Raw genomic sequence first — 15,604 nt, 5'->3', positions numbered from 1 at the left:
TCTCCCTGCCTCTTCCACCCTTACTGAGTTCTTAGTAAAAGCACCTGAGAACATGGGCTTGGAAATGCTTGAAAAAGATGTCATGTGTGATTCAGGGGAGGAAATGTCACTGCGGGATGGTTGCTGTAGGTGCCCGTGTTCGTGTGCCCCCAACTACGTCTTCTCCCTGCCGAATCCTGACTTCGCCTTTCTGCATTTGCAGTCCTACCGTGACCTGAAGAAAGAGCGAGATGCTCTCCACCTGCACTTGGAGGACAAGAAGTAGGAGGGGGACTGTGGATGGCAGGTCCGGGGGTCTCAGCGCAGTCGATGTGATAGGAGGTGGGAGGGTACAGGTGAGCATGATAAGGGGGACGCACAGGTTTGGACACGTGCAGAGCCAAGCTCTGGCCCCAGCTGTGTCAGTGACTCATGTGTGGCCTCAGGCAATTCATGTCCACTCTCTGGACTGGCACTTATGACTCTTGGTTCGTCAGGCTCCCATCCCATGCCATGGTCCTCTCCTTATGTGACAAACTCAGTGCATTGATCACCAAAGTGGTCTTTTCTATTCCTCGTTCTTTCCATTCTCCTCCACCTCTGGCCACAGGAACAGCAATGAGGACCACAAGTGTCACCAGCCCCAACTGAAGAGGAAGCTTCAGGTCCTTGTGATGGAGAAGGTGGCCTTGCAGCTCCAGATGAAGAAGCTTGAGACATCCAAGCTCCTGCCACAACAAGTGAGCGGCTACAGCACAGGGTTTGGTTTTATGGGGGTGGGGTAGAGGAAGGTGACAGCCTGTCCGTTCTACAGCCGCTCCCTCCATGGCTCACCCCCTATGCTCTGGGCAGGTGCACGCTTCAAGGGAGGAGCACGGCCTGAGTCAAGCCCAGGAGCCAGAGACCTGTTAGGCCGATGTAAGCAGGTGGACAGGTAAGCTGGGACTGTGTGTCCTGGGAGCAGGTGGGGGGAGAGAAAGAGGTGTTCACCAGCAGACGGCAAGTCTGCTCACCTGAGCCTCAGTGTCCCCATCTGCAAAGAGGGGTGGGGTGCCCACTGTCAGCCCCCCACAGTTGTCTTGAGCATAGGAATGTGAAGAACTCTGTTTGAAAGTGGTTTGAATGACGGACCATCATCGGGGCATGAGGAATGATTAGACAAGAAGCCATGGTCTGGTCTAGGCTGAATTAGTAGCTGTGGGGCAAGAAGAGGGTTTTGTGCAGCTCCAGAGGCCAGAATCCCTCATCTGTTTCCTTTCTTAGCTGAGCCTCCAAGCCCAGAGCATCCAGCAGGGCCCATCGAGGAAGAACGGGGGCTGCAGATGGAGGCTGAGCAGCTACAGAAGCATCTGGAGAGCCTGGCAGGTCAGCTCCAAGCTCAGGTAAAGGACAACGAGGGTCTGAGACACCTGGACCGTGAGCAGGAGGAGCGGCTGCTGGAGCTGGAGCTGCTGCTGGGCTCTGAGACAAGCAGCACAGGCAGTTGCTGGAGGGCACGCAGTGCCACCATGGCACCACCAGCTCGTGCTGTCCCAGGCCCGTGAGCTCCAGGAGCAGCTGGCTGAGCTGTAGACTGGCTTCATCAGGCTGGTATGCCACCCACCCTGCCGGCCTGCCCTCCACAGTCACCCCCTGTGCCTTTGTTTCCCCACTGGTGAACTGGGTGCTGGAGACCTCACAGGAAATGGTACCTGGGAAGGCACCTGTGAGCCAGTGCCCTGTGCCCCTTTCCCTGTGCCGTGGGTCTCCAGCGGCATCAGGGGGCCACCGATTGCTTCTCTCCATCCAGACCGATTAGAACGTGGAGGTCCCCAGTGCTGCAGTTGGGCCAGCATGAGAAGATGGAGCTGGCAGAGAAGCTGGGCCAGAAAAGAAAAAACGAAAATCAGAAAACAAACAAACAAACAAACAAAAAAGATAAGAAACTAAAAAGAAGAAGAAGAAAACACCAAGATGAAGGAGAAAACACCCAAAAGAAGAACAAAATAACCATAAATGAAGAAAATACCCAACATAGGAAGAAAACACCCAGAACAAGGAGAAAACAACCCCCAAAAGAAGAAAACTCCAAGCAGAAGAAAACACACCAAATAGGAAAACACCCCAAAGAGGAAATCACCCAAAAGAAGAAGAAAACACCTCAAAAATAAAGAAAACACCCCAAAGAAGTAGAAAACACCCATAACAAGAAGAAAACACCCCAAACAGGAAAACCTCAACAAAGAGAAGAGAACACAGCATGAAGCAGAAATCCCCCAAAGGAAGATGACCCCAAAAAAGAATGCAAGAGAAGGAAGAAGAATCCCCCAAATAAGCAAACCCCAACAAACAGAAGAAAATCCCCATAAAAGAAGAAGAAGCAGGGAAATAAAAAAAGAACCCACACAGAACAAAAGCCTACCAAAAAGAAAACTCCAGTTCCACCCGTGGCTCACTTGGAGAGCGTGGTGCTGACAACACCAAGTCAAGGGTGACGATCCCCTTACAGGCCATCTTTTTAGAACAAAATTTAAAAAACAAACAAAAAACTCCAGCAGAAAGAAGAAAACCACCCATGAAAAAAACAAAAGCCCTCCCAGAAGAAAAAATATACCCTCATGAAAACATGAACCCCCCCCAAAAGCCTCAAAAGAAACCCCCACAAAACAAAACCCCAACAAAAAGAAGAAAACCAAAAAAAGAGTGCCAAAAAAGGGAGAAAACAGAAAAATACAAAAAACAAATTAACAACAAAAAAAACTCAGAAAAAAAAAAATACAAGAAAGAAGAAAAATAGAAAAAAAAAAAAAAAAAACAGAGAAAAGCAAACAAGGAAAAAAGAAAAAATACCATAAAAGAGAAACCAAAAAAAAAAAAAAAAAGACAAGAAAAAGCAAAGAAAAATGAACAAAAAAAAAAAAAGAGAGAGAGAAAAGCAGCAGGGTGCCCTTACCAGTAGTCAAGTCTCAGGGGCCTGTAGGGGAAGCCCAGTGCAATTGGTCCCTTGGGCAGGCCAGGCCAGGGGACCCTAGCGTCAGGCCTGGGAAGGGGGCCTTTATTGCCAGGGGACCCTAGGGTCAGGCCTGGGAAGGGGGCCTTTATTGCCAGGGAAGGCCAAGGAAGCACTTAGGGCAGGCCTGCCAAGGCCAGGAAAGGCCAGGGGAGTCTTAGAGCCCGGGCAGGCCAGGGAGACCCTTAGCATGAAGACAGGCCAAGTGGTCCCTGGACAGACCACTCAAGGGAGCACTTAGGGCATGTAGGGCTGTCCTTTGTGGCAGGGTGACCCTTATGGCAGTGGTCCACTAGGGGGGCCATGTGGCAGTCCAGGCCAGTGGGTTCCTTGGGCAGGAAAGGCCAGGCCGGCCCTCCGTGGTAGGAATCCCTTGGCAGCATGCTTGACCAGGGCAGCCCTCAGTGGCAGGGGACAGCACAGGGGCCCTAGAGTCAGGCCAGGCCATGGGAGCACTTAGTGGAAGGCAAGCCCAGGCAGGGGCGCCCATATGGCCCATAGTACCAGGCCAGGACAGGCAACAAGGGCCCTGGAGACAGCCCACGTCCTTAGCTCTGGGCCAGGCTGGGCCAGAAAGGCCCATAGTGCCAGGCCAGGTCAAGCCTACAGAATCCTAGGGGAAATCCTAGGGGGGCTCTTAGCACCAAGACAGGCGAAGGTGGCCCAGGGACAGGCCAGTCAAGTGGGGCACTTAGTGGCAGGGTGGCCCTTATGGCTGTGGTCTGCTAGGGGCAGACTAGTAATGGGGGGCCGTATGGCAGAACAACCACAGAGTTCCTTGAACAGGACAGGCCAGGCTGGCCAATAGCTGTAGGAGGTCCTTGGCAGCCTAGGAGCCAGGGTGGCCCTTAGTGGCAGGTGAGGGCACAGGGACCCTAAGGTCATTCCAGGCCATGGGAGCACTTAGTGGAAGGCAAGGCCTGGCAGGGGTGCCCGTAGCACCAGGCTGAGACAGAGGTGGCTTATAGTGCTAGGCCAGGACAGGCCAGAAGTGTCCTAGAGACAACCGAGGACAGGCCAGGGTGGTCCCTGGCTCTGGGCCAGGCTAGGCCAGGCCTGCAGGATCCTAAGGATAGGTCAGGCCAGGCCAGGGTGGCTCTGAGGCAGTGGGTCTCCGGGGCAGGCCTGGCTAGGCCCACCCTTAGTGGCAATGGGGCCATCAAAAGGCCTGGCCAGGGAAGCCCTTAGTGGCAGGCCAGGAAACGCCAGAGGTGCCCTTAATGGCAGGACAGGTGAGGCCAGGGGCTCTCTTAGAGGAAGACCAGGCCAGGCCAAGGGGGCCCTAGGGGGCTCTTTCTTTCTTTTTCTTCCTTCCTCCCTCCCTCCTCACTTCACTAACCTTCCCTAACCTTCACTAACCTTTGCTAACCTTCCCTTAACCTTCCCTAACCTTCACTAACCTTTGCTAACCTTCCCTTAACTTTCCTTAACCTTCTGTAACCTTCCCTTAACCCTCCCTTAACCTTCCCTTAACCTTCCCTTAACCTTCCCTTAACTTTCCTTAACCTTCTGTAACCTTCCCTTAACCCTCCCTTAACCTTCCCTTAACCTTCCCTTAACCTTCCCTTAACCTTCCCTAACCTTCACTAACCTTCCCTTAACCTTCTCTAACCTTCCTTGAACTTTCCCTAATATTCCCTAACCTTCGCTTAACCTTCCCTTAATCTTCTCTTACCCCTCCCTTTCCCTCCCCCGTTTCCTTCCTTCCTTCCTTCCTTTCTTTCTTTGCTTTCTTCCTTCCTTCTTTCCTTTTCTTTCTTTCTTCCTTCCTTTCTTTCTCTTTCTTTTCTTTCTCTTTTCTTTCTTTCTTTTCTTTCTCTTTCCTTTCTCTTTCTTTTCTTTCTTTCTTTCCTTTCTCTTTCTTTTCTTTTTCTTTCTTTTCTTTCTCTTTCCTTTCTTTCTTTCTTTCTCTTTCCTTTCTCTTTCTTTTCTTTCTTTCTTTCCTTTTTCTTTCTTTCTTTTCTCTCTCTCTCTTTCCCTCTCTCTATTTCTCTCTTTCTTTCTTTTTCTTTCTTTGGAGCCCTAGGGGACAGCACGCCAGGAGAGCCCTTACTGGAAGGCCAGGTCAGTCCAGGTCAGGGGGGACTAGGGGGCTCTTTTCTTCCTTCCTTCCTTTCTGCCTTTTCTTTCTTTCCTTCCTTGCGTCCTTCCTTCTTTATTTTTTTCTTTGGAGGGTCTTTCTTTCCTTCCTTCTTTCTTTCTTTGGGGTCTGTTTCTCTCTCTCTCTCTCTCTCTCCTTTCTTTCTATGTTTCCTTCTTTCCTCTAGCCCACTCTCTCCTTTCTTTCTATGTTTCCTTCTTTCCTCTAGCCCACCTATATCCCTCCTGGCCTGTCCTGCCACTAACAGGCACCAGGCCCTGGCCTGACCTCCCTTTGGGCCCCCAGGAAAGAAAGAAAGACCCCCCACCCAGGGAACCCTCAGCCTGGCCTGCCTCTAAGAGACACCCTGGCCTCACTTGGCCTGTCCTGCCACTAACGGTGCCCCTGGACTTTCCTGGCCTGCCACTAACGGTCCCTGTCCAGGCCTGCTAAGGGCCTCACTGCCACTATGGGTGAACCTGACCAGGTGTAGAGAAGAGACCCACTGGTTGGGCCTGCCTCAGGTCTGTCCTGGCCTGACCTGGCCTGCCTGTAAGAGACCCCCAGGTCAGGCCATGCCAGTCCTGGGGGTCTCTTACACACAGGCAGGAGAGTCCAGGGGGGCCCTAGCAGTAAGCAGGCCAAGGGGGCTGTCGGCCAGGCCATTCAAAGAGGGCCCTTATTTGCAGGGCAAGCCATGCCAGGTGATCTCTTAGAGGCAAGCTGGGGAGCTCTTAGCACCAAGACAGGCCAAGGTGGCCCAGGGACATGCCAGTCAAGTGGGGTACTTAGTGGCAGGGTTGCCCTTAGTGGCAGGGCAAGCCATGCCAGGTGATCTCTTAGAGGTAAGCCGAGGGGCTCTTAGCACCAAGACAGGCGAAGGTGGCCCAGGGACAGGCCAGTCAAGTGGGGCACTTACTGGCAGGGGTTCCCTTATGGCTGTGGTCTGCTAGGGGCAGACTAGTAAAGGGTGGCCATATGGCAGAACAACCAGTGGGTTCCTTGGGCAGGCCAGGCCAGTCCTGCCCATAGCAGTAGGAAGCCCTTGGCAGCCTAGGAGCCAGGGCAGCCCCTTTAGTGGCAGGCAAGGGCACAGGGGCCATAGGGTCAGGCCAGGCCATGGGAGCACTTAGTGGAAGGCAAGGCCTGGCAGGGGTGCCCGTAGCACCAGGCTGAGACAGAGGTGGCTTATAGTGCTAGGCCAGGACAGGCCAGAAGTGTCCTAGAGACAACCGAGGACAGGCCAGGGTGGTCCCTGGCTCTGGGCCAGGCTGGGCCAGACAGGCCCATAGTGCCAGGCTAGGTCAGGCCTGCAGGATCCTAAGGATAGGTCAGGCCAGGCCAGGGTGGCTCTGAGGCAGTGGGTCTCCGGGGCAGGCCTGGCTAGGCCCACCCTTAGTGGCAATGGGGCCATCAAAAGGCCTGGCCAGGGAAGCCCTTAGTGGCAGGCCAGGAAACGCCAGAGGTGCCCTTAGTGGCAGGACAGGTGAGGCCAGGGGCTCTCTTAGAGGAAGACCAGGCCAGGCCAAGGGGGCCCTAGGGGGCTCTTTCTTTCTTTTTCTTCCTTCCTCCCTCCCTCCTCACTTCACTAACCTTCCCTAACCTTCACTAACCATCACTAACCTTCACTAACCTTTGCTAACCTTCCCTTAACCTTCCCTAACCTTCCCTAACCTTTGCTAACCTTTGCTAACCTTCCCTTAACCTTCCCTAACCTTCACTAACCTTTGCTAACCTTCCCTTAACCTTCCCTAACCTTCACTAACCTTCACTAACCTTCCCTTAACTTTCCTTAACCTTCTGTAACCTTCCCTTAATCTTCCCTTACCCCTCCCGTCCCCTCCCCTGTTTCCTTCCTTCTTTCCTTCTTTATTTATTTGGGGGCTCTTTCTTTCTTTCTTTCTTTCTTTCTTTCTTTCTTTCTTTCTTTCTTTCTTTCTTTCTTTCTTTCTTTCTTTGCTTCCTTCCTTTCTTTCTCTTCCTTCCTTTCTTTTCTTTTCTTTCTTTTTCTTTCTTTTTTTCTTTCTTTCCTATCTCTTTCTTTCTCCTTTCTTTCTCTCATTCTCTCTCTCTCTCTCTCTCTCTTTCTCTCTCTCTCTCTCTCCCTCTCTTTCTCTTTCTCTCTTGGGAGCCCTAGGGGACAGCAGGCCAGGAGAGCCCTTACTGGAAGGCCAGGCTAGGCCAGGCCAGAACAGGGGGCTACTTAGAGGCAGGTCAGTCCAGGCCAGGGGAGACTAGGGGGACTCTTTTCTTCCTTCCTTCCTTTCTGTCTTTTCTTTCTTTCCTTCCTGCGTCCTTCCTTCTTTATGTTTCTCTTTGGGGGCTCTTTCTTTGTTTCTTTCCTTCATTACTACTTTCCTTCTTTCCTTACTTCCTTCTTTCTTTCTTTGGGGTCTGTTTCTCTCTCTCTCTCTCTCTCTCTCTCTCTCTCTCTCTCTCTCTCTTTCCTTTCTGTCATGTTTCCTTCTTCTATCCTACCTATGTCCTTCCTGGCCTGTCCTGCCACTAACAGGCACCAGGCCCTGGCCTGACCTCCCTTTGGGCCCCCAGGAAAGAAAGAAAGACCCCCCTAGGGCACCCCCAGCCTGGCCTGCCTCTAAGAGACACCCTGGCCTCACTTGGCCTGTCCTGCCACTAACGGTGCCCCTGAACTTTCCTGGCCTGCCACTAACGGTCCCTGTCCAGGCCTGCTAAGGGCCTCACTGCCACTATGGGTGAACCTGACCAGGTGTAGAGAAGAGACCCACTGGTTGGGCCTACCTCAGGTCTGTCCTGGTCTGAAATGGCCTGCCTGTAAGAGACCCCCAGTTCAGGCCATGCCAGTCCAGGGGGTCTCTTGCACACAGGCAGGCGAGGCCAGGGGTGCCATAGCAGTAACCAGGCCAAGGGGGCCATGGGCCAGGCCATTCAAAGAGGACCCTTAGTGGCAGGGCATGCCATGCCGGGTGATCTCTTAGAGGCAAGCCAAGGGACTCTTAGCACCAAGACAGGCCAAGGTGGCCCAGGGACAGGCCAGTCAAGTGGGACACTTAGTGGCATGGGTGCACTTAGTGTCAGGGGTTCCCTTATGGCTGTGGTCTGCTAGAGGCAGACTAGTAAAGGGTGGCCATATGGCAGAACAACCAGTGGGTTCCTTGGGCAGGCCAGGCCAGGCCTGCCCATAGCAGTAGGAGGCCTTTGGCAGCCTAGGGGCCAGGTCAGCCTTTAGTGGCAGGAGAGGGCACAGGAGCCCTAGCGTCAGGCCAGACCATGGGTGCCCTTAGTGGCAGAGCAGGCCAAGACAGAAGTGGTCCAAAGTGCCAGGCCAGGACAGGCCAGCAGTTCCCTTGGGATAGCCCAGGAGAGGTCAGGGGGTCCTTGGCTCTGAACCAGGCTGGGCCAGGCCAGCAGTGTCCTAGTGACAGCCCAGGCCAGGCTAGGGAAGCTCTTTGGGCACGTCAGGCAGGGCCAGGGCTTCCCTAGGAGCAGGCCATGCCAGGTTAGGGGGTACTTGGGGTAGCCCTGCCTGGCCAGGGGTGCCGTAATGGCAGACCAGCCTACCCTATAAGGTCCCTAGAGGCAGTACAGGGCAGGGGACCCTAGGGACAAATGAGGCCACTGGGCCTCTTAGTGCCAGCCCAGGCCAGGGAGGCCCTTAGTGCCAAGTATTCTGCTATAGCCACAGAAAATTGGTTCCAGGAATGGGCTATTCCTTGTAACAGAAATTTGAAAATGTGGAAATGGCTTCGGAACTGGGTATTCAGAGTCTGGAGGAGTTGGAGGACTCAGAAGAAGACAAAAATAGGAGGGAAAGTTTGGGATGTCTTAGAGACTGTTTAAATGGTGGTGAGCAGAATGCTTATGGAAATACGGACTGTAAAGACCATTCAAAGGAGGTCTCTGATAGAAATAAGGAGTTTATTGGAAACTGGGGCAAAGATCACCCTTGCTGTGAACTGGCAAAGAACTTGGCGGCATTGTGTCCGTGCCCTGGGACCGTGTCAAAGTTGGAACTTAAGAGCTGTGAACCAGAGTATTTGGTGGAAGACATTTCTAAGCAGCAAAGCATAAGGGAGCTGCATGGCTTCTTGTAAGAGCCTGCTCTGAGTTATGGCAACAAAGGAGTGACATAAAGGCAGAACTTAAAAGGGAAGCAGAGTGTAAAGATTTGGAAAATTTGCAGCCTGGCCATGTGGTAGAGGAGAGGGGAGCATTTTCAGAAAGAAAATTCAGTGGTACTAAGAAGATTAACACAAAAGAATGGGATTATGAAGAGAAGAGGAAAAGGCCCTGAAGGCATTGCGGAAGGCTCTGGGGCCACCTCTTCCATTTCAGGCCCAAAGATCTAGGGAGACAAAATGGTCTTGGGGAACTGGCTTGAGGGGCCCTCCATGGGCTCACTGCTCAGGGTCACCCTGGACAACTGCTTCTAGCACCAGCACCCCAGCTGCTTTGGCTGCTCCGGCCTTGGCTAAACTGGCTCCAGGTGTGGCTGGACCCACAGCTTTGGAAAATACAAGCCAGAAGCCTTGGTGAGGTTCACGTGGTGTTAGGTCTTCAGGCTCACAGAATGCCTGAGCTCAGAAGGCCTGGGAGCCTCCACCCAGATTTCAAAGGATGTATGGAAAAGTGTGGGGGCCCAGGGAGAGATCTGTCACTGGGACAGAGTCACTGCAGACAGCCTTTGCTAGATCAATGCCAAGTGGAAACGTGGGGTCGGAGTTGCAGCAGAGAAACTCCATCAGCACCAGGTCCAGTGGGGCCATGAGAGCAGGACTGCCATGGAGACCCCAGACCTGTGGAGCTAGAGTGGAGTGACAGCCTGGGATTGCTGAAGTGTGGCCTCCAACCAGGAAAGCTATAGGAGCAGAGCTGCCCGAGGACTTAGGAACCCACCCCCACACCGGCATGCAGAGGACATGGAACATGGACTCAAGGTCCATGATTCACCATCTTTGAGATTAAATGCCTGCCCTGCTGGGTTTTGGACTTGCTCAGAACCCAATACCCCTTTCTTTTGGCCTATGTGTCCCTTTTGGAATGGGACTATGTACCCTATGTTTGTCCCACCATTGTATCTTGGAAATAGATAAATTGTATTGATTTCACAGATGGGCCTTTGAACTTTGGACTCTTGAGTTGAAACAAGTTAAGACTGTGGGGATGAAATGACTGCATTTGCTTGTGAAAAGGACATGAGTTTTGGGGGGCCAGGGGCAGACCATGCCCAATTGTATTGATTAAAAATGGTGGTCAAGTGTATGGTTCTGAGGGCTTTAAAAGAAGAGCACATGGGAGTCTGTCTTTCTCTGCTTTCTCTGCTTCCAGCATCTTGCAATGTGAGACCCCTGGGTCACTGTTGCCACCACCAGATGGACTTTGTACTTCCTAGCCTCAGAAACTATAAGCAATAAATTTCATTTCTCTTTATAAATTACCCAGTTGCAAGTATTCTGTTATAGCAACACAAAATGGAGTAAAACAGGGGCCCTGAGGCAGGCCAGGCCAGGCCAGTGGGTCTCTTGTGTAAGCCTGGACAGGCCTGTCCTTAGTGGCAGTGGGGTCCTTAGCAGCAGATCTGGCCAGGACAGCCCATAGTCGTAGACCAGGAAAGGCCAGGGGCACTCTTAGTGGGAGGACAGGCCAAAGGGGCCCTGGGGCAAGCCATTTGAGGGAGGCCCTTAGTGGCAGGGCAGTCCAGGCCAGGCCAGGCCAGGGGGTCTCTTAGAGGTAGGCCAGGACAGGCCAGGGGTCCCTTAGCACCCAGCATGCCAAGGAAGCCCTAGGACAGGCCATTCGGGGGGGCTCCTTAGTGGCAGGCCAGGCCGGTGGGGGGCCATTAGCAATGTTTTATCACTTATACTTGGCCAGAAATTTTTCTTTTTCATTAAGTAGCAAACTTATTTATGAAATGTCTATTTTAATAATTATCCTTATTTTTGTAGTTTCTTCAGAATCTACATTTATGTTTTTTTCACTCCCACATTTGTGTATTTTTATTTGAGTCAATTTATTTCATTAAAATAAACACTGAAAGTGAATATATGGTTTTTGTTTGTGGCTCTGGTCGTACCTACCGTGGAAGAGAGACAAGAGCCTCCAGGCCTGCTGGGAAGACTCCAGAGCCAGACAGGCTCAGGCCAGCCAGGCCAGAGCTGTCCCCTTCTCCCATCCCCTTGTCCCTCCTCATGGACACTGTCTCTCAGTGCTCAGGTGCCAGCTCCAGACAGGCCAGGGAGCTCAGTCCACACCGTGCCCTCCAACGCTCCCAGGCAGGCCTCTGACTGTCTCGCCTCTACTGAACACGTGCATGGCGCTTGTGTGGGGAAGAAGGCGGCCTTGCCTGGAACTGCTTGGACACTCTCCTTTGGGTTCCAAATCCCTGACTTGGGTCTTATTACTCTCAGGTGCTCCTTGAGAGCAGTGACCGAGTTTCTTATCATGAGGCTGTGGGAGCCCACACAGTGGGTCTCAAGGCATCACTGCCCATCATGAAATGGGTCCAGAGCTCGCTCTTCTGTGGCCAGGTACTTAAGGAGCCATCTGCTCAGGAGGAGAGTGAGAAAAATTCCCATTTAGCAGATGGGAACAGTGAGGCTGACCGCCCATGATGAAGTCACAGGCTGCTGCTAGTCAAGGAGCCTGGGTCGCTAGCCTGCTGCTTTCTCCTGAGACATGGAAGGCTGGGGGGTGCTGGTGGTGGGAAGGTGGGAAGGTCTGGGGCAGGTTCCCTCCTGGGAGAGTGATAAAAGGGACCATTTCCCTCTAGATCCCCCCATGAGATCAGAGTTGGGGACACCGCCACCTTCCTCAAGCAGGTTTCCAGGTTTTCTCTCTTCCTGGTGGCCTCCTGCTGTTCTGGTTCATGCACGCAGGCCTGCCTGGTCTTCCTGACCAGACAGAAGTGCAGGGCTGGTCAGAGCCAGGGCGGGAAGGAGTCTGTGGGGTGCCGGGTGCCTGGGCTGGGCTCCCCTGACAGCTGGGCCACGTGCCCGCCGTTCCCCATGGCAGGCTCATTCTCTCGATGTTGGGGCTGCGGGCACACCCAGGTGCCAGGCCAGGCTCGGGGGCAGCGGGATCGCCGGGGGCAGCGGGATCGCCAAGGGCAGGCTCAGTTTTCCCTGTTCTTGCAGGCCCAGGGCCTGCAGGCTGCCTGCTGATTTGTGTGTCTTATTAGGTCCCAGGGACTCCTGCGGCCCGGGTGAGCCTCAGGGGTGGGGTCCACCCCGCTCTGCAGAGGGACCTTATCCCTGAACCTGGACTATGCTGGGGGGGTCTCAGCCTGGCTGAGAGAGACCAGACCACTGTTGCCTCCAGACAAAATGAGGAAGGGCCTTCCCTGGGTGTACCCCTTGCCCTTGAGACCACCCAGCCCCTCTTGCAACCCGCACCTCTCTCTTCTGTGAATTAGCCCAGTTCGTGGTGGGGGGTGGGGGCTGAATTGTTCTCTCCCGTTGGCAACCCGGGGCATGTTTACCAGGGCGGGTTAATCTGGTGATGGACACATTGGCCCTGGAGGGGTGGGTGGGGATCCATGCAGGGCAGAGCCACCTCGTCCCCCTCTCAGGGCCCCGTTCAGCTGAGCTTTGGGCTGGAGGAACACGCTCCTTTCTCCTCATCCAGCCTGACCATGTGACGGTGGCTCCACCGTGTGTGTGTGTGTGTGTGTGTGTGTGTGTGTGTGTGTGTGCGCGCGCGCGCGCGCACATGTGTGCACATGTGTGTGATGGGAATTCCAGGCATCTTCAGGCAGGAGACCCCTTCACTCTCCACAGTCACAGGATGGAGCGACCCCTGCCCAGGGCCCGGAGCTGGAGCTGACTCCGCAGAGGCAGGTGGGGCAGGTCTGCGCCACCTTGGTGCCCACCTCTCCACGCCTCCAAGCCCAGGCCAGGCCTAGGGGGCAGGGCTGATGGGGTTCACCCTTATTTAATCCTGTGTGACTCCTGAGCAGCGGCAGGCCACCCACATGCCCTCCACACCTCCCCTCCACGGCTCCATGGCAGAGACAGCCCTGCCATGACTAGTGCTCCCCCTGGGGCCTTGGCTTCAGCTGCAAAGCACAGAGAACCTGAGCATCTCCAGGGTCCCTCTTTGCCCCCAGCTCTGAAATCCTGCCTGCAGTCACCAATCCATGGCTGATCCTGGGCCTCTCGTGTGTGCCAGGGCTGTTCCGTTTGAACTTTGCTGCTTGAGGGACTCCAGTCTCAGGTCACGTCTATGTTTCCATTGTGAAAAAGAGCCAGTTGCAAAAAACTTCTCCCCCATGGCATGGACAGGGTAGAAGGTAGTAAACGAGAGAAGAGCCAACCTTGGCAAGAGCTGTACCCAGGAACTGGGGTGGGAAGGAGGGTGGGGAGAGGGGCTGGGGCCAGGCACCCCTCCTGGTGGAGGTGACTCAGGCACTACTTCTGAAAGGCCAGAGACGTCCGACACTCACCTCAGGACTGGGTTCTGTGATGTTAAAACACTCCACTCCTCCAATCTTTTGGTGAAGGCTGCCATACCCACCAATGTCTCTAGAGAACGGCTTTGTGTTTGCTTTGGGGAGTTGTTTGGTTTTTTTGGCAATCAAGGACGGGGCTGAGGCCAGCCTCGGGTGACACGGTATAGAACAGAGGTGGCAGACACGAGCCGAGAGGTAGCACAGTGAGTGGTGGCTGAGAAGGTCCCGCCGGAGCCCTACACCTGCACAGGTACTAGGTGTGATAGCACCAGAGGGAGCAGTAATGTTGGGGCTGCACTTAGCGCAGTGCTTTGAACAGGTTAAGTGCTATGTGCATGTTTGTTAAATGCATTTTTAAAAAGATAACACTTTAAAGACCTCCACGAGAGCTTTTTAAAAACAAACTTTTTTATTTTGGAAAAGTTGGAGATTTGCAGTAAAATGTGAGAAGTTGCTCTGCTGCAACATAGGATTTCTCACCTCCTGCACCCGGTCCCCTGTTGTTAAGACCTTGCCCTGGTACAGCCGCCACACCAACCCGCCTCGGCACTCGACGATTAACGAAATGTTGGGCTTTACTTGGGTTTCCACAGTTTTCCCATGAATGTCCTCTTTCTTTTCAGGGTCCCATCCGTGTTGTCGTGTTTTTTTTAGTCTCCTCTTGTCCGTAACGGTTTTTCAAGACCCTGACGGTTCTGAGGCGTCTGGGCCGGGTACTGTGTAGAGCGCCCCTCAGTGTGGTCTCCGTGATGTTTCTGTCCTGGTTAGACTGGGGTTATGGGGTCTGGAAAGAACACTCAAGAGGCGAGACATCCTTCTCCTCGCACATTGTACGTGACATGCGCACCACATGCTGGGGACGTTCGCCCCGTCACTTGGGGCAGGTGGTGGCTGCCAGGTCTCTGTCCTCGTAAGCTACAAGTTTTCATTTCCCCTATAACATTCTTTAGAGCCCAGACTTGAGGGGGCTGTGGGGGGCCGCTCAGAGGGAACGGGGCCAGTAGGACGGCTGAGCCCCCACAGCAGGATGGGGCTCCACTTGTTCCCGCTGCTGGGGCTGGCCCTAGGGACACTGTCGGCAAGCAAGCAGGAGCCCAGAGCCAGGAGCACAGGTGGGGAAACTGAGGCCCAAAGCTTTGGCACCCAGGGGGTCCCATGGATGGGAAGGGCCGGAGTGGAGGCCCTAGCACTGGGGTAAGAACAGAGGCTTGCAAGGAACCTCACCGTCCTCAGAAGGGGACCAAGTAAAGAAATGTTGGTTCCTCCAGAAAGAAGGAGGCGGCTTGTCGTGATTTAAGACATCCTCCAAAATAAATTGTTAGGGAAAAGGCCAGGAGCAAAACGACGGGTCGAGGAAGCCCACAACTGTGTGAGAATTTCTCTCCCGCAAAGTGTGTAAGAATTTGCTGGTACTTGCTGGGAATGTTTCTGGAAGGGGGCTCCAGAGAACGGGGAAGGAGGTGGGTGTGGGGCGGGGGAGCTTGACTTTTCGCCAGTGCAACTTGGCACGTTTTAAACTTTGTGCCATCTGCATGGAGTTTGCACTCCAGGGTAACTGCAGGAGAATTCTTTTTCTTTTTTTTCCTTCAAAGCCAAGACAGCACGTTTTTCTTGAGTTACTTTAAATAGCATCACTAAAATATCGAGGGCTGCAATAATGTGCACACAATATGTTCTAGGAGTAATATAGTCACTGGTATTAAAGTATGGCATTTCATCTCCACATAAAGACATGAGTATAAATTTTAAAAATCTAAATAAATATGCATCTTATGATAAGATTTTCAAGAACTTATTTCCTTTCTATGTTATGGGGATTCTACATTTTAGTATAAAAATTAGTTAGATGCCAATTTGCTTTTGTGTTTTCTAGGCGGCCTGCAAAACAGCACAAGAGTAAGTATCTGGTCATTGTTTTCACACTGGGATGAACAAGTCAAGAGTTTCAGGGGTGACTTACTGGCTGAGCAGTGTCGGGCCACAGTAACTACCTCCTTCTAACCCTGAGTCATGAGAGTCATCTCCACATGTGTCCCAGCAAGTACAGGGGACCGAGAGGAATGGGTCAGGCTGAGCCTGTGTCATTCTGGAGGGACGACCCGTGCCCACACCTCTGTGCCATGCAGAGTAG

The sequence above is a fragment of the Cynocephalus volans genome, chromosome 5 (genome assembly GCF_027409185.1).
Source record: "Cynocephalus volans isolate mCynVol1 chromosome 5, mCynVol1.pri, whole genome shotgun sequence".
NCBI classification, from domain to species: Eukaryota; Metazoa; Chordata; class Mammalia; order Dermoptera; family Cynocephalidae; genus Cynocephalus; species Cynocephalus volans.
This window is presented reverse-complemented; position numbering follows the sequence as displayed.